At 38.0% G+C, this 24,644-nt stretch overlaps 1 protein-coding gene across 2 annotated transcripts in view; it reads right to left on the bottom strand.

Moving 5' to 3' along the window:
* LOC139116004 (uncharacterized) overlaps nucleotides 1-24,644 on the bottom strand; it is a 51,484-nt gene that overhangs the window by 19,451 nt on the left and 7,389 nt on the right. The window lies entirely within an intron of this gene.

Here is a 24,644-nt window from a genome sequence, read left to right as displayed (position 1 = left end):
AAATAGAATCATGGATGTTTTCATATCCATGATAGAATTGAGCCCGTGACCTCATCTCAAGATCGTCGTCCAGAATCACAGACTTCGGATTAGTATCTACTCTGCCTATTCAAACAAGGGACAGTTTCAGTGGAAAATTTCCTTCGGGCGCTGTAAATAAAATTCTTTGTTCCCCGTCCGCGTTCTGGTAGGTTTTCAGAGCAACTTAAAGAAACAAACACAATGTTATTGACAAAAAAAATATTTTTTCCAAAGGAAACTAAATATAATTCGAACTTATATTAATACACTTGTGTTTCTTGCCTACGTTTGCTGTATGGTACATTATTCAAAATCAACGGACGGCAAACAAAGAATTTTCGCTGTCACACAAATTTATTCCAACTGTTTAGCACTTTTTGGTGTACTTGAAAGAAATCGAACACATGTACAGGAAACCTTGTAGCAGGGTCCAGGGGTCCAACATTCGGTATTGTCTATCGGAATCAAGCTCGGTCCTGGAAAATGCTGAGTCTCGAAAAGGAGTTTCTACATGACCGAAATTGCACTCGGCATATATCTCCAAACCGAAAGTCTGTATCGTGTAATCTAAGAGTAAAGGACGTTTCAAAGTTACATATCGATATTAATTAAGATTGAAACGTGAAATTAAAAACAAAAAAAAGTCTGCATGATTTTACTTCCCTTCTAGCAGTCCGAAAATAAATGTTAATTTGCGCCATTTTCTGTGACACTGCATCGTTGCTATTGTGCGTAAGCGGAAATTAACCCAGTATTGTATGGATATGTGTACAGAAGCAACTCAGATTTGGATACACACGCACCTGGAGTTTACATGTGGTTTACACAAATCAATGATGTAAAAATAGAAGCACAAATGTTGTCGTCAAACTTTTTAAACAAAATCGACGAAAAGTAGGTGTAAATGATCTTCGATTTGAAAACTAAGCATTGGAATCGAGCGTTGATGTATTTACGGTGACACTGTCAAAAGCCAGATTTTCTTGACATCTCGCCCCGTGTTGCTAATGATTTCTAGCTCCAGCATGGATGTATAAAAGAGAGGCACATTGCATTATGAGCGCCGCCGTCATCTTGCTTCTTTTATGACTGTATGTCTGTCTGTTGTCTGTCAGTTGATATGTCTAGACGGATAGCTCCCCCTTTCCCCTTGATATCCCTTTCGGCTGTTTCCTGTGCCTCTGATACTTAGAAATATTCCAAATCTCTATGAGTCGGTACTTAAGGTATAGTATGCACCTCGAAAGTGAAAGACTTAAACTTTTACTAACTTTCATCAAATAATCTTTCAATCCTTCTCTTTCAAAATCAAAAATGAAAATAGGGTCATCATGCAAATTTTGGTACTAGAGAAACAAATTACCAAAGATTTACCGATGTTAGAAAATCAAAATGGCCGCCATCCCTGTGTTAACTCATAGTCCCTCTATCCATGTGGATAGAGGGACTGTGGTTAACCATAGACAGTAGTCCCCCCCTCCAATGTCTATGGGTTAACTCTATGGAGAAAAAATGAAAATGTTCGAATTTCGGAAAAATAAGCCGATGAAAAGTTTTCTTTCACCAAGAGCTTTAAAATGAACCCCATATGTGGTATATCAGAAGAGAATTGTAAAGAGTCCGAAAGCCTGACACCCGCCTCGAGGACACCGCGACATTGCACTTTTATATGATACCCGATATTTACGGCTACTAGACTATACAATATCGAAGTTAGATTGGCTTAACCAGATCTGTAAAGGGCTGAAATATCCGAGTTAGATCGGATATTTACTTGCGATTTCTCTGAATCTAGCAACGTCTAGTATCGAAGTTAGAGTCAGTCCTTGGAAGTCGGGTTGGCCAGATCTGTAAGGCGGTGAAATCTGAGATATATCGGATCCTACTTGTGATTTGACTGAATCTAGTATCGTCTAGTATCGAAGCTAGAGTCGGTCCTTGGAAGTCAGGTTTGGCCAGAACTCTGAGGTGGTGAAATCTCAGATATATATCGGATATTTACTTGCGATTTGACTGAATCTAGTATCGTCTAGTATCGAAGCTAGAGTCAGTCCTTGGAAGTCGGGTTTGACCAGAACTCTGAGGTGGTGAAATCTCAGATATATATCGGATATTTACTTGCGATTTGACTGAATCTAGTATCGTCTAGTATCGAAGCTAGAGTCAGTCCTTGGAAGTCGGGTTTGACCAGAACTGTGAGGTGGTGAAATCTCCGATATATATATATCGGATATTTACTTGCGATTTGACTGAATCTAGTATCGTCTAGTATCGAAGCTTGAGTCAGGCCTTGATTTCACAGATCCGGCGTGCCGAGGCACGAGGCAAGTCATGCTAGTATCGTCTAGTATCGAGTCCCCAAATCGCCGAAAAATATCGGGTAAATATCGAAGTTTGACATATCGACAATTTCGGGACTCAAAGATCGATACTATACGATACAAGGATGACTTGACTTGTGCGTCGTGATGCTGGGTTTGTGAAATAGCCGATACTTAACCAGATATTTATCGGCGATAAATGTTTTTGCAAACGATATGTCGGATAATTAGCTTGATACTATTTATTTTCGAAGGTCTATGTGACAAGTCATGTACATTTTAAATTTGGCTTTTAAAACTGTCCCAGTAGGAAACATAAATGTTTGTGATTCTACCACAGAACTCCTACACACTTACGCTTTTACTTTGCAACGACTGGGGAAACACATATGACAGGAGAAATGTTAACCATGGCAGGGCTCGAAAATTTTTTTAAAAACTCACTTGCCATAGGGCAAGTGAATTTTCAATTTCACTTGTCCTGAAGAAAAATTCACTTGCCCTGAATTTCAGATGATTTTAAGAGTAAATATGTATGGTTTTATTAATGTCATTGTAAAGAAACAATAGCTGTAACTTACTGATAATTTGTGTCCTTATTCTGTGTATCAAAAATAATATCTTATGTAACGTACACATACACAGTGTTTCAGCCAGCTTTTGCTAGCATGGGGACACAGTGACCCATAGTAGGTCTTAATGGGTGACCAATTAAATTTTTGGGGGACATGTAATGCATTTCAATAAAACAACACCCGGTACATTGTCATTGTGTGTCATCATGACCTGGTACCTGGTTTTAATAGGCAAGTCAGGTAGGTGCACTAAGGGTAAGTATATAATGGGCCAGCGGTGTTGTGTCAAATTGTGCCCACATGAAACTTTCAGTATCATTTAGTTCACTGCTACCACATGGTATGTGCATAAACTTCAGGTTCCCCTATTAAAGTCACCAAAATGATTAGCCAACTCATTAGCCAAATCAAAACTCTTGTAGCCACTTTGAGCAACTTTTAAACAGTTTATGATCTCAAGTGTAGCAACAGCTTTCTCGGCATTCAGGAGTTCCCAATTTTACAAATCAAGATGATTTGTATTTTGTTCATGATAGTTTTTACATTAAAGAAATATTTGTTTAATTTTTATTACATTAATTATGTGTGTTTTTATGACATTGAAGGGATCAAAATACTTTTTCATTTCTGATGGTAAACTTTTGCCACAAGAAATAATTAGGTGGCAATTCTAAAAATCAGGTAGCATCAATAGTGAATGTGAGTATTACCACAGATACAGAATACTTCTGCAGCATTGAGTTAGTGTTCACAGTATGACAACTTATCATACATATACACTACAAGCTCTACTACCTTATGTGGCACATTTATGCACTCTTAAGTCATGATGTAAATTTTGTTAGCCACACAAATACAAATTTTCCATGCAGAAAAAGCATTCGGTAGCATAGTGACAGTGTATACAAGTATTGTGGTGTTGTGTCATAGTTGTGATCAAGCAGGCTCAATAGCATCTTTAGCATAAGTATCCTTTAAAACAAGACACACTGATATTGTTCAATTCATTTCCCAATGTTTTAAAGAGTAATAATAGTTTTAATGATAATGATAACATTGTAGCCCAGGAACATTTTCATTTGATATTTTGATATCATCAAGAAATGTCTAGTGATGTTCACTATTACATCATTAAACTGGAGGACTCTGCAGAAATATTAATGTGATGATTTGAAATGGATATGCTTACTGCAACTACTGTTGACAATTTCCCTTTGCCATAACTGTTAATAAAATTTAATTTAAAACTGACAGTCAAGCTAAATGCCATTAAATTGGAAAGCACCAAGAAATTACCTTTTATCATAAGATTGTACCTATTGGACCTCCCTAGGTGGTTTCTTTTGAACCATAATTGTGTACTTAAAGGGTCTTCATTTGATGACATCACATAAGATGACCCAGATTTGACCTTTCAGAAAACCTCAAATTTTTCTCCTTTCCCCTTGTATTCTGACTCTGTTTGTGAAAGTTTCCTTTGAAATAATGGTTTTTACTATCAAACTGAGTAATTGCAGGCCAAATTTTGATTCAAGCAAAGTAGATAAAACTTGGACTAAAAAGGACGACCGGTACGCGGGACTCACAGAAGCAAAGCCTCAGTGTATTCATCATTCCTCCATGATGTTTTGTAGCACGGTCCGTCTATGAGGGACTGAGGGACCGCGATTGCAGAATCAAACAGCAACAATGTTTACTTCACGTACCAGGGAATTTGTAACTTTGTAGAAAGGAGAGTAAAGTGTTTCAATACATTGCAACTTTGTAGGAAGGAGGGTAAATTGTTTCAACACCTTACAACATTTTATTGTGAAAGCTGTAGTTTTCTGTTGAGGAGGCATCGTGACATGATTTCATCAGAAGAAAAAAACATCGTGCAAAGACGTCAATATTTTGCTATTTTGTAACCAAGTAGAACAGAGCTATTTTATCGGCTGGCCATATCTAAAGCGGTACACTCAAAGAACTAGAGAGTGGCAGCGCGTACGTACAGTGGCCTCATTGAAATTCACTTGTCCGTCGGGCTGGGAGAATGTTGTTTTCACTTGCCCGGACTCAAAATTCACTTGTCACGGGCGTCGGGCGGCGAGAATTTCGAGCCCTGCATGGATGTAAAGAAATTTCTTGATCGAGACATAGTAGTCCAGGGTTTATGATTGAATTGCGTACGCGTCTCAGTATGGGTTGTGTAATTTTCCTGTTGACTCCGATATTATTGTCATGGTTCTACCACAGTAGTGCTATAAAACAGACTAAAACATCTACTGTAACGTTATAGGAAACATAAAGATGGCGGGTGTCGATGACAACTTGAATTACAAATGATCTGATGATGGAGAACACCGTCACATGTATGGTGGGTGCTAGGGTTATGAAAATATTCCCCCTTGCAAACTGATATCCATGGAGGTAGGTCTCCTCCTACCCCCATGCACAGACAAAAAGCCTCATCGTCATTTGAACCTGTGCATTTAATATGGTTACTACTATATTTACTCTTAAACCCTTCTCAACTCATTCAAATGTCTGATTTATTTAAAAAGATTCTTTCAAATGTGAACGTAATTACTGCCATAATTTGACTGTCTTTCATTTTTACCGTGACGTTCAAAAAAGTTCAAAAAAGTACGCACTTTTGCCACAGGGACATGGATGGGCAGTGATGTCATTACTACACTTGAAAGCAGAGCTTGTATGACATGAAAAGGTAATGTTACACAGCTAGTATACAGTTCATCTGACCAGCAGCTTGACTTTTTCACATTTGCACAGGAATAGGCCATAATCTGGCTTAAAATCGGTTAATTTCCTGTTGCGGCACTACTTTCACATCGATGACTATATAAGTGGCGAATGAGGCATGAAGTTATGCTATAAGCAACTGCATGTAATGTGGTTACTGATTAAAATTTGTGTTGGCTCTCATCAGGCATATCGTGTACCCCAACGGCAATTTTGTAAGTCGCTTTCAGTAAATGCAAAAATCTGTTCCTACCCCCCCCCCCCCACACACACACACACATATTAAACTGTATTTGGTGGGTTCATCGGCCGCTTGCGACAAAATAAGCTCTTGTCATATTTCTCCTGGGGGTACTGTGGGGTTTATGGGAACATTAATCTCCAAACGTTTTTCGTCACACTTGTATTTGATCGCCACAACGCCTAATATCGGGGACTTTGGCAATATCGTAAGATGCTATTTCTTCTTTTCAAGGCAAAATTACAAGCCGTTCGACGCACTGGACCACTTCTCCAAGCACGTTGAAAACTTATTTATTGAGCCAAACCATTTCTAGACGGAAATCTGACATAGTAATATTATAATGAATAAATATGATTTTCTCTGGGTTTAGGCGTAATTTGTTTAAGAAAAGAAATATGTGTTGAAATATTGAAAGACGCGCGACTTTTCTGATAGAAGTAAGAATCTGAAATGCATTAGGCAAATATGAGCCCGCGTCAAAACTTAAAAACACACTGACCCCATATTGGGCATTTCAAAATAGGTGACCCCATCACTAAAGTAAAAAACAAGGTGACCCCATGAATCCACCGGCCTCCTAGGCCGAAGAAACTGACCAGTACCTCATTCCCGCTAATTTTTAAAAGTATCTTGTGCTAATTATCGTAAGCCCCCCCCCCCCCAGTATATTTGGTCACACTGAGATATATGTTACACCTTAATTCCAATTCGATACAGTTATTTCCGACCTAGTAATGAAAAAAATACTTGGCCACGCCCAAAATGAATGGGAAAATTGGACATTTGGTATATTGGAAATGTATATTGTTGGAAATAGAGTTTGTCAGAGGGAAATTTGAATGGTGGCCGCAAAGTGCCATCCTAAGTATACACACCTATACATATACAGTATACATACCTGTTTCCTATATTTCAATCTCAGCCCAAAGATTTTAGATTTAGAAATAGGCCTAAAAGTTAATAATCAAGATGATAAAACCAGTTGAAAATTGAAAATTAGTTCCATTTCGATTTTCTTTTTTGAAAATGCAAATTGGTTTATTGGTTTGGCGAAATGTGCCACGGATTATAATACTTGACGATAACAGTTTTGTTGTAACATCTTCTGCAATTCTGTCATCTGACTTGTCAGTGCAATCTGTCCATGTCCCAATCATACCAGAGTTCAAAATTATCTATTGGTCAACACACAAGAGATGATATGCATGTATCTACAAAGTGTGTTCACATCTACAAAGTGTGTTCACTTATCTAGAATCAGTGAACAATTCCCATTGTATCTGCTGGGATTTTATTTTTGAAAATCTTCCAGACCCCCCCCCGGGTCTCAAATGGTCCACTCCTAAGTTGGCAGCACCTGAGCGGTCTTAAAATTCATTACAACTTCGTGGAATGTTTTGCCCTAAAGTAAAGTATTTCAGGTTGTGATACACTAGCCCTACTGGTATGTCGATTGGGGCTTTGCCCTCTCAGTTGCCCAGTGATGAGGTACATACAGTACTGCAAGCATGCAATGTAGGCTGGTCGAATTTGAGATTTGACTTTAGGTCTATAAAATCCTACTTTTCGCCTTGCTCGATTGACAACATAACACTGTCAGGCACTTTAATTTTTTGAAATGTTGAATAACACAGGAAATTTTCACTATAACTATTTTCAGTAACCTTTGGGTTGGGTATTTGACACTGCTACAGAAAAAAAAACATCAGATGGTTCCCGGTAGATCAAATAGAACCATGCATTTCTGTCTTTCCAATGCTACAAATGTTCTCTTGCGCCCCTTTCTCTTGCTTGTTCTTAGAAGTTCTATTTTGTCATTGAAGTTAATGGATTTGATGCACCTGATCAAAGTCACTGGGCTGAAAAATATCACACATGCACAGCCATCCTATTCACAGATTTGCTTTCTCCTCAATATAATTCATTGTCATGCCCAAGGTAATAGTATTTTCTTCATAACTATCTTGGCAAACAACCTAAATATGTCTAACCACACACACTCAAACAAATCGAAGTGAGCATATGTAAACTAATAAATGCGGCAAATATAAACCATTTATTTATCACAGAAGATGTTCCTGTACACAAATTGTCATTCATTTTCTTATTACATTGTTTCAAAGCACTTTACAATTTCAGTTCAATGAAATTCCATTTACATACAATCCATATAAACTGATATGACATTCGATTGTAATAAATATCAGTACTGCTAAAGGGAATCACTTTGTAGTTACACACTACATGTAAAATTTCACCGGGTGTGGAATGACACACATTACTTTCTCTCAGTTTATATTATCAAAGCCTTCTATGACGTTACTCTGAATCCTCTGAACTGGAATGAAGGATGCAGGGCTAGACATTTCAAATGCATTCTTGCACCAAACCTCTATTGTTTTTCCATAGTATTTTTTTGATGTTGCTGAAACCATTGTACCTTTGCTGAAATAAACACTTCTGGTTTACCATCAAGAGTTAAACACTGTTAAAAGTAGTACTCCACTATGCCTGGTCTTGCCACCTAGCGTACACCATCGTGCCAAAACATATGAAGATCTCCTGTACCGTGCGTCTTCAGAACCTAACACATTTTCTGCTACTTTGACTGCTACACATTTCTTTATGTAACCACTCACAGTTTGCAGGACAGATTCTCCAAGTACAACCCGATACATCTCTCTAAGATTGTTGACCCATGATGGTTCCAGGAAATCCATACAAACAGGCCCCACCATACTGAACAAATGCATTGTTTTCAGTGCTATGGACACATCAAAATCAGTACTTCCCATTGACATTTTACGAAGCTGTGTCATTGCATCTTCATTATCACTACCTCTTTGGATATGTAAATTTGCAAAGGGATTTCCCTGACAAGAGAGTGGGAAAAATTCATTGAAATCCTGGTAATCTGCTGGCCTTGGCGTGTAATTTAACAGCTGCTCATTTACAAATTTCCGCATTATTTGTATCTCAATTGACCTATGGTTTGCACAATAATCAGAAAGTATTCCATTATATCGCTCATATGGGAAGGTCCAGAAAGAATAAACTGGTCCATAATCTAAAATGCAATCAACCAAATGGGTGTGATAGTGCATATTTGTCGTCACCTTTTCTGACCCATAAAGCTTCTCAAACTTTCGACAAAACTGCATTAACTAAGAATGGCCTTTAGCAATGTTACTGAAAGATACCACTGGAGAATACAGAAGACGACAGCCAATACAAAGAAGTGCCACATCTCCATATCTTTTGCAGGTAAAATGCCTTTCAGAGTAAACACTGAGAAAAGAATGATCCAATGCTTCCATTGGTCAGCAGTAAACCCACCAAAATTTGCAGCAATTTTAAGTGGCATTCTTCCCATTTCTGAAGGAACTTTGGCACAGTCAATCTTTTGTTGGATGGTTTCTAGCTGAGATTTTGAAATTTTAGGTTTTTCCTTGTTTAGCCATACATTCTTCATTATGTGTTTGCCAGTTCCTAGAAATAAATTGTGAAGTGGATCAATCACATGAAATCTAACACAGTCAAAATATGTTAGTTGAATCAATGATGTATACCGTACACCATACTCTGACACTAGTGAATCCCTATCAGTTTTTGAAGTCTGTTCATCAGTTTCTATTGCCTGATTACGGTGCCGTGCGTTATGCCTCCTGTTAGCTGGTTCAAAACCACCATAGTTGATTTTTTCACGAAAATTCCCAGTGATAAACTCCTCACATTTAGATCATTCCTTTTTAGCCATATGACTAACAAAACCACAAAGTTTTCTTGTAGCCGGCACATCTGCTACAATATTTATCAAGGTAACATGAAATTTACAAACTATCTGTTTTCCTGATTCTGTTATAGAACATGCTAATCCTTCATCCCATAAAAGCTTGAGTTCATCAATTAAAGGTCCAAGAAATGGGTTAATATTCAATGTTGGTTCCCGTGGCCCAAGTATTAAACCAACAAGAATTACATTTTCCTTTTTGTACCTCTCTGCACGTGGCAAGTTAAGAATGATTAGATACAATGCTCCTACACTGTATGGAAGGTGCTTGAAGGGGCAAAACCAATCTAAGTTTAATTGCATTGCATAATTTTTGGGAGCACTTAAAATGGTTTGCCCTGCACACTTTGAAACTCTCTCCAAATCCTTCCATCATACACATCTGACATAACACCAGGAGATGGTCTCCTCTCTCGCCACATTCACATTTTTCTGCGAAACCATCTCTTTTGACCAGATGTGACAAAGAATGCAGGACAGATTTGAAACAGTAAACTTTAAATGGGTACAAACGCTTCTTATTTCTTTGACTTCTACCTCTTTAAGCAAAGGTACCCCACATGGTTGCCTGTGCCTTTTCTGTCTATGAGCGGGAAACTCTCGATATTTGCAATTGACTGGTATGTTTTGACTGCCAACTCTTTTGTAGCAATCATCAACTTGTAAATAGAACTGCACTTTTGGCAAACAACAAATTTGGTGAAAGTGTCTTCATTGAAACCCAGCATTTTTTTTAGCTTGTAGAGGCTCATAGGCAGGAGAACAGAAAAGGCAGCCATACATGGGAACAGTTGCCCTATAAAAAGGAACATCATTCTAAAAAACCCAAGTATCAATAACATGCATGTCTCTGTCAAATTGTGGAAATACCATAGGTAAGATAAAAACAGACAGAACCAATTAGCAAGTGCCAATAGTCTTGGGTCATGTGACTCCTCTGCAAAAACTGAAGCATAGAGATTTGACGAGTCCAACTGTTCAATAAAATCTTCATTGAGTTCATTCTCATTTATAGTGTCCCAAATCTCAAAATTACATTGATTGCTCTCCTCTTCTACACTGGGCTCACAGAAGTATGCTTGATCTTCTTCCTCCAATGTTTCCATGAAAGCCTTGATGTTCTCTTGTTGAGTATGCTTTTCTGAGTTTCCTTCGGTGCACAATCCAAGGAAATCACATTCTATGTTGCTTTGTCCACCATCGTTGGTGGTGATATCATGCAGAAGATCACTGACATCAAGTGGTTCATCGTCTCCTTGCTTAATGTCTGCAACTGTAGTCCAACTGTTCGAAATTTCATTGAAATATTGTCTGCGGTGCCGCTTGTAGACCTTTGTTACCAACTCTTCATCACAGTGTGGACAGTGTTTTCTTTTTCCATCCATTTGATCACTACATAAAAGAAACACGTTGAAGGTGAATTAGAAGATTGTTCACTGATACTGAATCACTAACAAATACCATACATATTCAAGCTTGATCGTGCATACATGTTTTCTATGGAATTGGATATCCAATACAAGTGATTTTCAACAAGAAGTCACCATACCGGAAAATCCATGACAAGCGACATAACGGCCAATAGAACTCTGCTGTGTTGTGTACAGAATAACCATTTGAAACAAATGTGTTGATGAAGAAGGTAGAAATATTGGATAGCTTATTTCAGGATGGTCTGACAAAAAAGGCTAAATGCCACAAAAATACAAAATTGCAAAGTTCATCAATTTAACACATCACATTCAGACAAACCTGGGAACCTGTATACTAAATATCAACGCTATCAGCAGTCCAGGTCATTTCCGAAATCAGTGACTCATTATGACAATATATTCCAACTGTTAGCCAATCATCAACCAGAATACATCATTAATAAAGTATGTGTCACAAATTATGTGCCAAGTGTGATCGGCATGTTTTGGCTTCCCATTAAGCCTGTGTCCCATCAATTTCAACAAATTTTGACTGTCAACATGCTCCACGTGCTCTCAGAAGATCATCGCCAACAATTAGTTTGATATGTGAGAAAATATTCGAAATATTGATGATTCATTTCTTCTCCAAGTTTGTCGATTTCTCTCAAGTACAGAGAATAATTTTGTAGATGTTTGTCATCTCTATTAGAAATACTGTTATAAAGGTTATTTGTGTAGGTATACATGTGGCATTTTGCAAGACGTAAAAGCAATGTCAAAGCTTTAAAATGACACCCATGTGTGGTTGTCTGAGCCAGACTAAAAATTGTAAGCATTTTTAAAAAATAGTGACAATGTCACTGGTCCGTCCCATATAGTTATCAAAACAAGCTAAAATCAAGCTAAAAGATTTTTTTATCACAAATAGAAACAATTCCCCCAATAAAATAAAATTATGCAAATTTCACCAGAATTTGATCAAATCTTACTGACGTCACCCGTAAAAACCTCTATACTAAGTTTCAACTCAATCGGACGTGTGGTTTCAGAGTTAAAAAAATTTTGATCAAAAATGAAAAAAAATAGCCAAAAAAGCAAATATGCAAATTTCACCACCATTTGCCCAGATTTGAGAAAGGTCACTCCTTCAAATCAATCAGACTTGTGGTTTCAGAGAGAATATTTTTTGACCAAAAAAGGAGAAAATTACAAAAAAATTCATGAAAAATAGCAAGTCCAAGATACTGACCCAAGATGTGCACAATCATTTCAGGTCAGCCCAAAGTACTTACATGCTAATTTTTCATCTAATCTGCTCAGTGGCTATTGAGATTTTCAATAAAATGTAAACTTGTAAACATATATACATATGGCTATGGGAGCTAACAAACGACCCAATGGTCGACAGAGCTCTGCTGTGTTATGAAGAGAGCAACGTTTTGTGACATATGTATTGATGAAGAAGGTTGAGATCTTTGATAGCTCATTTCAGGATGGCCTGACCTAAAATGGCAAAATTAGCTGCAAAAATAAAAATTTATGATTTCATCATAATTATGTATAAAAATGTATACCAAATATCAAAGCTATCACATGAGTAACTTTTGAGAAACAAATATTTTGACCAAAAACGGCAAAAAACTGACCCAAAAATACAAAAATTGAAGATTTCATCAAATTTCACTATATCACACTTAGACTCCCCACAGTCGCTGTGCCTTGCTTTGTGCGCGCCGCGATGGGTCTGCATTCGAAGCTGTGCAGCGTGAGCACGCGCTGCCAGACACAGCGACTGTCCGTTCTTGCAAGGATATGAATATTCATAAGGATAGTGACGTCAAAAGAAACACCTATCTAATGGGCGGAGAGAATATATATAGGTAGCCGGTAGACCTGTATACCGCGTATGTTTTTATTTTTCATTTTTAAAGTTTATTTGGCTATGCTACCTGTCATTTTTGTTTTGATTAACGGATTTGTGGAGTTCTATAAAGTTACCGGATCAGGCAGAAATCCGACCGGTGCGCTTGCAAAACGTCCAAGACCCTGGGATTTGCGTTCGCGTCTCTGAAAAGGCAGCGCTGCTGTTCCAACAGGGAAGAACGCGAATCGCAGGGTCTCTGCCAGACTATATCACACTAAGAGAACCCCCAGAACCTGTATACCAAATATCAAAGGCATCAGACAAGTAGTTTTTGAGAAACACATTTTTTGACCAAAAATGGCAAAAATTGCACCAAAAATACAAAATTGCAGATTTCATCATATATTCTGTATATCATATTTAGTTTATCTGTAGGAACCTGTATACCAAATATCAAAGCTGTCAGACGAGCGGTTTTGATGAAATAAATTTTTGACCAAAAATGACAAAAAAATTCCTTAAAAATACAGATTTGCTTATTTCATCATAATTTGAACAAATCCAAGTTGGGCTATCCCTAGGGACCTGTATACCAAATATCAAAGCTGTCAGACGAGCGGTTTTGATGAAATAAATTTTTGACCAAAAATGACAAAAAAATTCCTTAAAAATACAGATTGGCTTATTTCATTACAATTTGAACAAATCTAAGTTGGGCTATCCCTAGGGACCTGTATACCAAATATCAAAGCTGTCAGACGAGCGGTTTTGATGAAATAAATTTTTGACCAAAAATGACAAAAAAATTCCTTAAAAATACAGATTTGCTTATTTCATCACAATTTGAACAAATCAAAGTTGGGCTATCCCTAGGGACCTGTATACCAAATATCAAAGCTGTCAGACAAGCAGTTTTGATGAAATAAATTTTGACCAAAAATGACAAAAAATTCCTTAAAAATACAAATTTGCATATTTCACCACAATTTGAACAAATCCAAGTTGGGTTATCGCTAGGGAACCTGTATACCAAATATCAAAGCTGTCTGACCAGCGGTTATGAAGAAGGAGATTTTTTACCAAAACGCCTTTTTTGGCACTAATTTGCATATTTTTGGCAATGACAACTTCATTTGAACAAAATCTCATCTACAGCCCATCATCCATGTACACACCAAATATCAAGATGAAATGTGCAGCGGTTTTGGAGTTTTGATGTTGACGGACAGGCATACAGACATACAGACATACATACATACAGACATTTCCTAGCCTATAAGAATAGCTTCCATTGCCATATATACATATGGCTATGGGAGCTAAAATATGTGTCGACAATGTGGCCACTGATAGAAATATTACGATAAGCAATACCAATTTTGGAAATGACCCAGACTGATCAAGAGCATAGTTTTTGAGAAACAAATTTTTGTACCAAAAATGGCAAAACTTTCCAAAAGATGCAAAGTTGTAGGTTTTATCATAATTGCAACACATCACATTTTTATTATCTTATGAACCTAAATAGCAATTATCAAAGCTATCAGAAAAAGATTTGGTGAAATATTTTTAACCAAAAATGACAAGGATTGCCTTTAAAATACAAATTTGCATATTCCTGGTCAATTTAAACAAATCTTGAAAGGTCATCCCAAGGGACCTTTATTCCAAATATCAAAGTTATTTGACCAGTAGTTTTGAGAGAGAAATCTAACTGGGCATTTCAAAGAAACTTGGAATGTAAAACGTTGACAGATATCGAACATTGATGACAGACGACACCATACATACATAAGCTCCATGTCACTAACTGCTGAAGTAAAATATGCAAAGCTGTAGTATTGTTGGAAAAAAGCTTCAAAGAGTAGCTTCACTTCTATTGTACAGGTACAGACACGGTTTATTCAATGAATACTTGTGCAAACAATAGATAACTATAGGTGGGTTTACACGTGTATTTTTTTTAAACCTGAGGGAATCTGATTAGTCGTTCTGTAAATATTCCTTATCAGCGATCTAAGCGATCTCACGTTTACACGTCATATACAAGGTATGAATTTAGTTCGGGTCAAGCGCCCTCAGCAATATCTGGGCTAGAGAACAATCGCTTGCTTGCAATGGCGGACCCACACATCATGTAGCTGCTGTCTACGCTCTTTTTGTGTTCTGTCAACCAATCGAGACGCCTTCGGCGAAGAAATTTACTAGGAGAGAATATTGTTGGCCTCGCCCCGTCTGATGTCATTATCTATTTCATGTTAAGATGAAACACCTAGACAGACACCTACAATACAGACTCTTATACGGAAAATTGAGACAATCAAAGTTCCGGCCAATGCGACACTAGTAACACTGGATTTCCATGAACACGAATACACCACATTATAAGAGGCAATTGAATCAGTTGGCAGAGCATTAAATCAGGAAAGATCATCAAACAATTACATAATCAAGTAACCAACAACGAAATACATGATAGCTCTGCTAGACATACTCTTAATAAACAACACTTTGAATTCAACGATGAATTCTACCGGCAAATATGGGGATGCTCTTATACGGAAATAATCTCGATGGGTTGTTCGCCAGAAATAGCAGATATTAGGCCTTCATTTCACGAGACAGAAATGAGAATAATACTGAAACGCAAACAACAATACCGACCTGGCTGAGGTTCAGGGACGATGTTTTTCTGATTTTCATCGGAACACAACACGAACTCAATGAATTCATATCAAACATCAACAAATGCATCCTACTTTCAAATTTTCGTTTGAAAGCTCCTCTCAAGAAATCACATATTTAGACCTGACTATCTACAAAGGTCGTCGGTACAACAAAGAGAATATTCTCGACATCAAGACACACACAAAACCAACAGATATTTTCCAGTTCTTACAAAGAAACTCATGCCATCTGGCAGCAACATTCAACGGTCTGATCAAAGGTGAAACATTACCATACATCAGAACACGTAACAACGAAACCGATTTTACACAGAAAGTCACACAATTTAGTGAAAAAAAATTAGTAAAAAATTACAAGATCGACATTAATATATAAAAAAAATGAAATAGAACGCATTATCAGAGAGACAGATCATAAAAGCAGGAAAAGACTGCTTGAACAACAAAAGAAACCAATAACGCCACCAACAATACAATAGTCTTCATAACAACGTATAGCCCGTACATCGACACGACAAAAATCAAGAAGGCCCTGACATAAAACTGGAGTGAACTTGAAAAAGACGAAACACTAAAAAAACTGTTCCAAAACCAACCAATAATCGCATATAGATGGAACAGAAATATAGGCGACACACTTATAAGCGCCAGACTTCATCGGATACTTTCTGTAACCATACTACCGTATACAGGCGACATACGGTTTCTATTCCCACTATATCGTACCCGCCATGGCTAAGCGACATTTTACATAAAACAGCCAAACATGATGTACACTTATATTATACACAATATCATACACAAAACGCAAACAACCCAAATATGAACGATGTGTGGAGTTGCTTTCCCTTTACTATCAGTTGCTTTCCCTTTACTAACAACTCATCGTAAATGGCATCGTTTTTCTCTGCTATGACGGTTGTTGTCAGACACGGACTTGAACTGAGCTCGCAACCGTTTGATTTTGTTGTGGCATTGTTCCGCTGTCCTCTCGAGTCCCTTCTCCCTGGCCTTGGCAGCGACGTCTTCATACACTTGCCGATCCCTCGACGTGCCGTCCATCATACGGATGACGTTTTCGTCTCTCCAGATTGAAATTAGTAGCCTGATCTCTTCCTGTGACCAATTGTTGCCGCGATCGCGAGAGCTTCTTACTTGAACACACCGTCCATTGTGGTAATGACCGAACCGAAGACAGGATATAGTTCGGCGTTTAGTTCGGTGTTCTGGTCACACGTGTAAATAGGCCATTGTTTAGTACGGAGCACCGAACCTGGACCAGCCCTCTGACACCGAATTAATTTAGTTCTTTGTTAGTTCGGTGTTGTCTGTTCACACGTCCAACTGACACAGGTTTATATTTATTCCGGTGTCTACTCCGGACTTAACTCCCACGTGTAAACCCCCCTTATGTATGGGTTCTAAAGATCAGCAGGTCACTGGTGCTAATACCTGTTGAGTCTGGTCACATGATACAGTGTACTTTTACCATAGGAATATTTGTCGTGTACAAACATCAGTGGTTTGTTGATGGAATGTGAATGCTTACCTATTTGATGGCATGCAGAATCAGAGACAATTAATGCTAGATGGAAATACTGGTTGATAACGTAGATATTGCTGAAAAAAAAGAAAGAAGGTATCATAAGCTTTGATCAACATCGCAAATGTAATAACTTATTTCAGCAGCTTAAGACACCTACATTTTATATGAATAGAACATGAAGTCTTTGCACTACAGCTTCTAAATAAATCAATGCTTGACATACAATTTTCCCAACATTTACAGAATTTTAAGATTTTGATGTAGTTTTTAGGCCATGCACAAAAGCTTACAATGCCTCAGGCTACTGGTGTGTCATTAATGGTATTTCTTTCAAGGAATCCTGGAATTGTATCCTGAGATGCTTTTTGCAAAAAAATGCCATAGACAGCACTATTTAACAGTGCATGGAAGATCACAGTGTCCCAAAGTGTGTCACAAATAAGAATATTTAAATGTAGAAGAAATAACTAAATTGCAGCTGATGATAAAAAAATAACAAATTCATATTTGCAACATATCCCTAAAGGCTGTAAAGCTCCAATTAAATGCAACTTTTAGCTATTTTGTCAGTATTTTTGTTCTTTTTACTAACTGCAATTTCTTGTTTGAATCCATGAACTTTAATGAAATCCAAGTATTTAGCTTATCAATATCATTTTATATATATACAGTAATCATGGTTATTATGGAAAAGTAAATTCAAGCACCCAAGATTCAAGTAAGGACTAGAATTAATTTGTCATAAATAACAAAGATGATTACAAGGATTCAGGCTGCTCTGAGAGGCAGAATGCTTGGTATTTTACAATAGAATACTAGCTATTGTCCAATTGTGAAAGTCGCCTTTGCTTTACCCAAAACATATTAATGTGAATAAATTAAGTTTCAATCTCCTCGATATACAATAAGATCTGTCTCCTATGAACAAAGGTCTGTATTCAGTATGGTCATTGCACATGAAATAACAATATTTTGAAACTTTCTAAATTATGGGTACAATATACTCTATATGGCTGTCAAGATGGCATTTCTCAATATGTACATGTAAAGGGTGAGCAGTGTAAAGTTGCATTTACTTTTCTATGATTGGCGCTTTTTATACAGCTCACAGAGTGGATTTTGTTTCTTATGAATTATTTTCCTGCCATTGTTTATGAAATTGCTGACACTCACATTAAAATACCACACTGTTATGTTTAATGTGTGAACACTCTCTACAAAGCTCTCTGACTAACATCAAAACTTTTCAGCATCCTCAAAAAAAAACATACACTGCATGGCCCTCATAACTATTCATTTAGTTTTTTCACTGAAATTTAAATGTTTATCCTTCTCTGATCCCATGGAGGTAGCTCCATGGTGATCTCTAGTTTGTTTTAAAACACTCAACGATTTCAACAGGCTTTTCATTCATTACAACTTATTCAAAAGTAAACCTTAACTATTGGTGCTTTTATCTATGATTAGCTCATTATTACTACTAACATTCATTTCCAGTGATCTTAAATAAAACCAGTTTTGCAAGGTTGCTACTCAATAGAAATACATCTGTTGTTTAGTGGCTGTGCCTGCAAGTGCTTTGTTATTAACATATTTAAAAAAATTGACAACTGAAGTTTGAATTTTCCCTTCATGGCCATATATAAACAGCGATGGTGATCAAACATAACCGTATGGAGTGCCTGTATTCAAGACAAGTGTTTTTAAAACGATGGCATACATCAACACCCTTTTTGGTCTACTAGAAAGAAAGCCTTGAATAATATCCAATGAATAAATATATTCAGTCACATTCAAATCAAACAGTTAGTTAATGTGGAGAATATGAGGTTGCATGTTATTGAACACTCTGCTAAAATCAATGCAAAACATCAGGTCAAGGTATCTTGTTTGGATGCAAATGTGTACAGACTGAACAGATATTAGTTTACAGATTGATGTAATGGAATATTTGCACACATCCGGTTACACTCTCTGCTTAAATCCTCAGTGTCAAATCTACCATCAAGCACATTCAAATTATTTGCAAAAAGTTTGACCATTTGCATAATTTGTGGGTTGTTGTTTCATTTGCCTAGCCCTTTCCAAGCTTGTTTTGCATCTCCCGAATAAAGTTGCCCCTCAATGTGAAGTTAATACTGAGGTTTAGCTTTCTACAATTTTATCTAACTGCAATCCTCATTTATCAAATTAAGGCTTGCCAGTCATATGTAAGAAACACAACTTTTTTTGTCATTAAAACACACTTTAATATCTCTAGTTAGCCATGCTAAAAGATGTAGAACAAGAGACTCTAAATAGTGTGTAGAACCAGAATACTGAAAAAAATTGCCTAAAATTACACATGTCCCTTTATTGGCATGGACTGTCAAAGCCCACTTCAGATAGTTTCAGACTTTGGGCACCTGGACAGAAAATCATTCACTCCTAATCAGATACAATCTGGAAGCCACAACCTTCATTGTATAATATGCTTTTTAATACCCCTACTTGACATATGTTGACAAAGATGACAGGAGGTCAATCATAAGTGTTGACAAAGATAAGAGGAAGTCAAGCACATTGTAATGGATTGAGACTATGCAAATCAACAGTGCACACCTTGGACAGTGAACATGCATCACTTGAAAATTTGTCTATACTCACCTATAGCACTCACAATCAGAGATATGTCCCACTGGAATTGCGTAATACAAGGAAATTGGTGATGAGAAAGTGGATGGTGCTGAAAGAAAAAAGAAGGAATACTGAAACATAGTTTTTCAGACTGGTCTATCAACTATTCAAAAAAACTTGGTACCTACTGAGCAAACAAATATAAGTTTACATAACAAATTAGTGATGCATCTCTGGCATTAAAACAAGTGTTACCTATTGACTTGACAGACATCAGAAAAAGTACCCCCGCTTTCAGTATCTGAAAGAATTCATTCTTTTGACGACCAGAACTAATATTTGAACGCAGTGGAAGCGGAAGTACGCAATGCATGTAACTCAAACTTTTTTTTTCTGCGAACCCGCATCTTTGAGACTGGGCATAGACACACACACGCCTGTGATCATGTGTCATGATAAAAACGTTTCTCCTTATTTTTCAACAAAGTAATGACACGTACCAAAACCCTCAAATGTGTTTACACTTACGAAGATCGTCGAAAGAAATACGCCGGAGACGTAATAACAAAGCGAAGAAGCTGGGATTGACCCGATCGTTGTCAACAGTCTACAGCGTAGTACACGCCAGGTCCTGTACTACAGGGGCTGTAGTCAGAGTCAGTCAAGCGCCGTCGACAAATTTACCCGAAGATTTTTTCTCAATTTAATGTACAGACAAGACAAGCAATAAAAAGAACTTTTCATTTTTGATACTAAAAACACATCGCCTTGACGGGTGACTCTGGTGTACGCGAGTCAGCCACATCACTTTTTCACACACTCCTAAGCTCTTCCATTCACGAACATGGTCTATGTACTCGAATTTGATGAGGCTGATCCGATACTGCTAAAAACAGGTGTCAGCGACAAGCGTCGCGTGCAGCAGAGTACCTATTGTTCTATAGCGCTGCTCACGGTTACAGGTTTGTTACTAAATATAGCTGTACGCGCGCGACATCGGGCACGCAGTTTGAAATGCGGACAAATTTTATCAATGTTTCATGCGTGGCTGTTTTTGCAGCTTGTACTCTGAGTCGTGAGTATGTTTTTTAGTATTCATTGTTACACTAGCAGTCGCCCACTGAGATGTATTTTCGTCGTTCTTGCATGCGTAATTTTCAAAAGCGTAATCTAAAAAGGCGGACAAATATTATTTTTGCATATTAATGAGAGAACAGTGACGTAAACTGTGAACGGCCCTATTCTGTCGATCAAGGTTGTCGAAAAATAGCAATACGGAAGTTTTGCAAGTGTCACGGTGAACAACAGAGAGGCGTCACTGTGCATTGTGCCGCAGTGATTGACCGGCCTGAGGCCGCCACTGACATCGATGTTTTAATCATAGCCGACCAATGACTACTTTCAATTGTACAGAATATAACCAGATTGAATATATTGTCGTAAAGTGTGATCAGTTGTAGCTACCTTGCTGTAGCTGGAGGTTTTGCCTGGATATTGCGACGGTTTAATCATTGGGGCTCTGCAAATCACCGGCCTTTTTCTGTCGTATTGACTGCGTAACCGACCGACGCTAGCTCAGCTGTTTGTCGCTTAGTTTGGATTCGCAGTCATCCTTCTTTACCGTCATTTCAAGTTGAGAACGCAGGGTCGTGATTATGACAACTCGTTGAGTCGTTGTCGCAGTCACAGCCAGATTGACTACATAAAACACCATATACCCACCATATGTTTCGACATACACAAATGACATAATGTGTCATAATTGTGGTTCTGATCTCTCACTCAATTCGTTCACGTGCGCTTCACCTACGGCACTCAGTGTTCTACTTCGTGCGCCTCAGAAGAGAATGTGTTTAACATTTGCTCACACTTTCAACAATGAAATTTTCAATAGTCATTTACCAAAGCAAGAATAAAAATAGGGGGTCACTGTGCAGACTTTGGTACTACAAGACACCAAATGACCTAAGATCTCACGATATTTGGCCGTCATCCCTGTGTGAACTCTAACGAGAAAAATGAAATTCCGATTTAAAAAAAATAGCTGTAGAAACTTTTCTTTCATTAAGCGCTCAAAAATTATTACACGCAAGTAGTAGATCAGAAGAGAATTTGTAAAATTTTAAAGCTCGAATTTCACCGAGGTTCAAAAATGAGCTCACCGAGCTGTACTTTACCGGTGCGTTACATGCCATTCACACAAGCGACTAATGATGCACGAGGCAACACGCTTAGCGTACACAACAGTTTACGAACACCCTATTACTTACCTAGATCCTAGATGCTCAATCTTTTAAGAGAGAGATAGAGTCGTTTTTGGAAATCTTCAACAAGTTGGCTTTAAATTGCGCGGGAGAGGCGGAGCTCAAGACAGCAGCCAGCAGCTACCGGAAGTTGCACACCTAAACATTCTCGATTCCTACCACTGACATTCTAACGTGAAGAAACGATGTCATAAAATAGCATGCAATGGTGGTATTTAAGTTGTGCACAGAAACACCTAAATACATTGCTTATTATCGATTCTATTTTTATTTAGAGAAATAATTTAAATGTAATTTTCATAATTCTACATAAAAAAAAACTTAGTTGTACGAGGATGTACCCAGAAGTCATTGCGCGATTTGCGCTATATAAACAGAGTCGACAAGCCGCGAAGTACAAATCTGTTCCTCAGTAACAGCGTCTACAAGAAGATCTCCGCAAAGCAAGTTATCACCCAAAGTCATCACCGCTAGCATAATGCAGTCGTCGCCAATTTCAAGCGAATGGGCGTCATCATCGCCGAGTCCTGGCCGAGATCGCGGCCAAGATGAAGTGACAATCAGCAAGAATGAACTTCGGCGCCTGCTGAAAAATCAGGAGGAAATGTTAAAGAAACAGCAGCTACTAGAAGAAAAACTGGCAATCGCGACACAAGACCGAAGAAAAGTCAGACCATCGATTAAAGTGAAGGTAAGGATTTTCGAAATGAATTTTTTACAAGTGTTGAGAGTCATTTTCGCCAATCCTTACCGATAGTTCCATATTCGATCCCAGTATGGGTAACTGATCGTTTCGGCAAAGTTTTCGTCCTCTCAATTTCCAGCCCCAAGTCATTTCGGCACCTCAACCCCAGACGTTTCGCGATTCCTGTTTCGATTTTTTCAAACTATTTAGTAATTGGCTGAGCGCCTCATTCGCAAGCCGGACCTTTGCGTTCTGACAGTACTTTTATGTGCATTTTGTGTGAGTTTTGCCGTTTGTTACGGCACCACTTTCAAACTTTTGCCGTGTCGGCGGCTATCGCTATCGATAAACTTAGAAAAACAGATATGAAGATGAAATGAAGCTTTTCCTTACGGTCTCTTACCATGTTCTCACAAAGATTAAAGCACGTACGTGAATGCTTTATGGTCGGCACTATAAATTTTAGTACTTTTTACGCTCAAGCACTAGTTCTGACAGGTAGCCCGTGAGCGGTGGGGAAACGTCTTGTGGTGCCAAGACGTCTAGGGGCATGAAATTGGGAGGCCGAAACGTCTAGAAAACGTCCCAGCAATCAAATAAACTCACTGAAATCAAATCGCGAGAATCGTTTGTACGCATCTTTATCTTTTGAGGTTTACGTTCTCCGTGAATCACAATATCTAAAAGTTAACTTAGCAGCGACAAATAAATAACAAATAACTTACAGGCGTAGAATCTCGCCTATTCCAACGCATCTGCTTTACACTGTTGGTGGGATAGTATTTGGTAGTGTCGGCAATATGTCATTTCAGCATCTCAAAATTTTCGGGCCAAGCTTGTTTCGGCACCGCACCGCGACCCAAGACGTTTCGGCATCCGTTTTTCGATTTGTTTTACATGGATGTAAAACATTCATGGTTTTACGTTGTTTTACCCTCAAACCACAGGCGGCAGATGAAAGTCCCCTGGGGTGGGGAGGAGGCGCTTTTTATGCAACGGTTTACCTTCTTTGATTTTATTAATTTTGACTATGATTAATATCTACTCCTGACTGTCTGACTGTGTTTTCAATACATACAATACCTTATCTCCTCTTCAACCAGTGCACATTTCACTGGCACTCTAATTGCTCCGCAAACATTGGCAACTTGTTAATGACTGCGCTTATCAGCGGATTAGCTTATTAAGTTAACACCACAGGCTGTGGCGTTGACTCAATCACTTAATCTGCTGATACTGACAGCGGATTAGCAAGTTGGCAATGTTTACGGGGCAATTACAGTGGTGTATACACTTGTAAGTTGGAGAGGAGATAAGGACTTGTCGGTAATATATAAGCAGTCAGACGGTAATATATAAGCAGTCAGACGGTGTGGAGTCGAAATCTTTATTTGAAATACCACAGTCAAAATTAAGCGGATTGGCTTATTAAGTCAACACCACAGGCTGTGGCGTTGACTCAATCACTTAATCCACTGATACTGACAGCGGATTAGCAAGTTGGCAATGTTAACGGGCAATTACAGTGGTGTATACACTTGTAAGTTGGAGAGGAGATAAGGACTTGTCGGTAATATATAAGCAGTCAGACGGTAATATATAAGCAGTCAGACGGTGTGGAGTCGAAATCTTTTATTTGGAATACCACAGTCAAAATTAAGCGGATTAGCTTATTAAGTCAACACCACAGGCTGTGGCGTTGACTCAATCACTTAATCCACTGATACTGACAGCGGATTAGCAAGTTGGCAATGTTAACGGCGCAATTACAGTGGTGTATACACTTGTAAGTTGGAGAGGAGATAAGGACTTGTCGGTAATATATAAGCAGTCAGACGGTAATATATAAGCAGTCGGACAGTGTGGTATCAAAA

The sequence above is a fragment of the Ptychodera flava genome, chromosome 17 (assembly GCF_041260155.1).
Source record: "Ptychodera flava strain L36383 chromosome 17, AS_Pfla_20210202, whole genome shotgun sequence".
NCBI classification, from domain to species: Eukaryota; Metazoa; Hemichordata; class Enteropneusta; family Ptychoderidae; genus Ptychodera; species Ptychodera flava.
The sequence above is the reverse complement of the archived record's forward strand: the minus strand, read 5'-3'. Positions and strand labels throughout refer to the sequence as shown.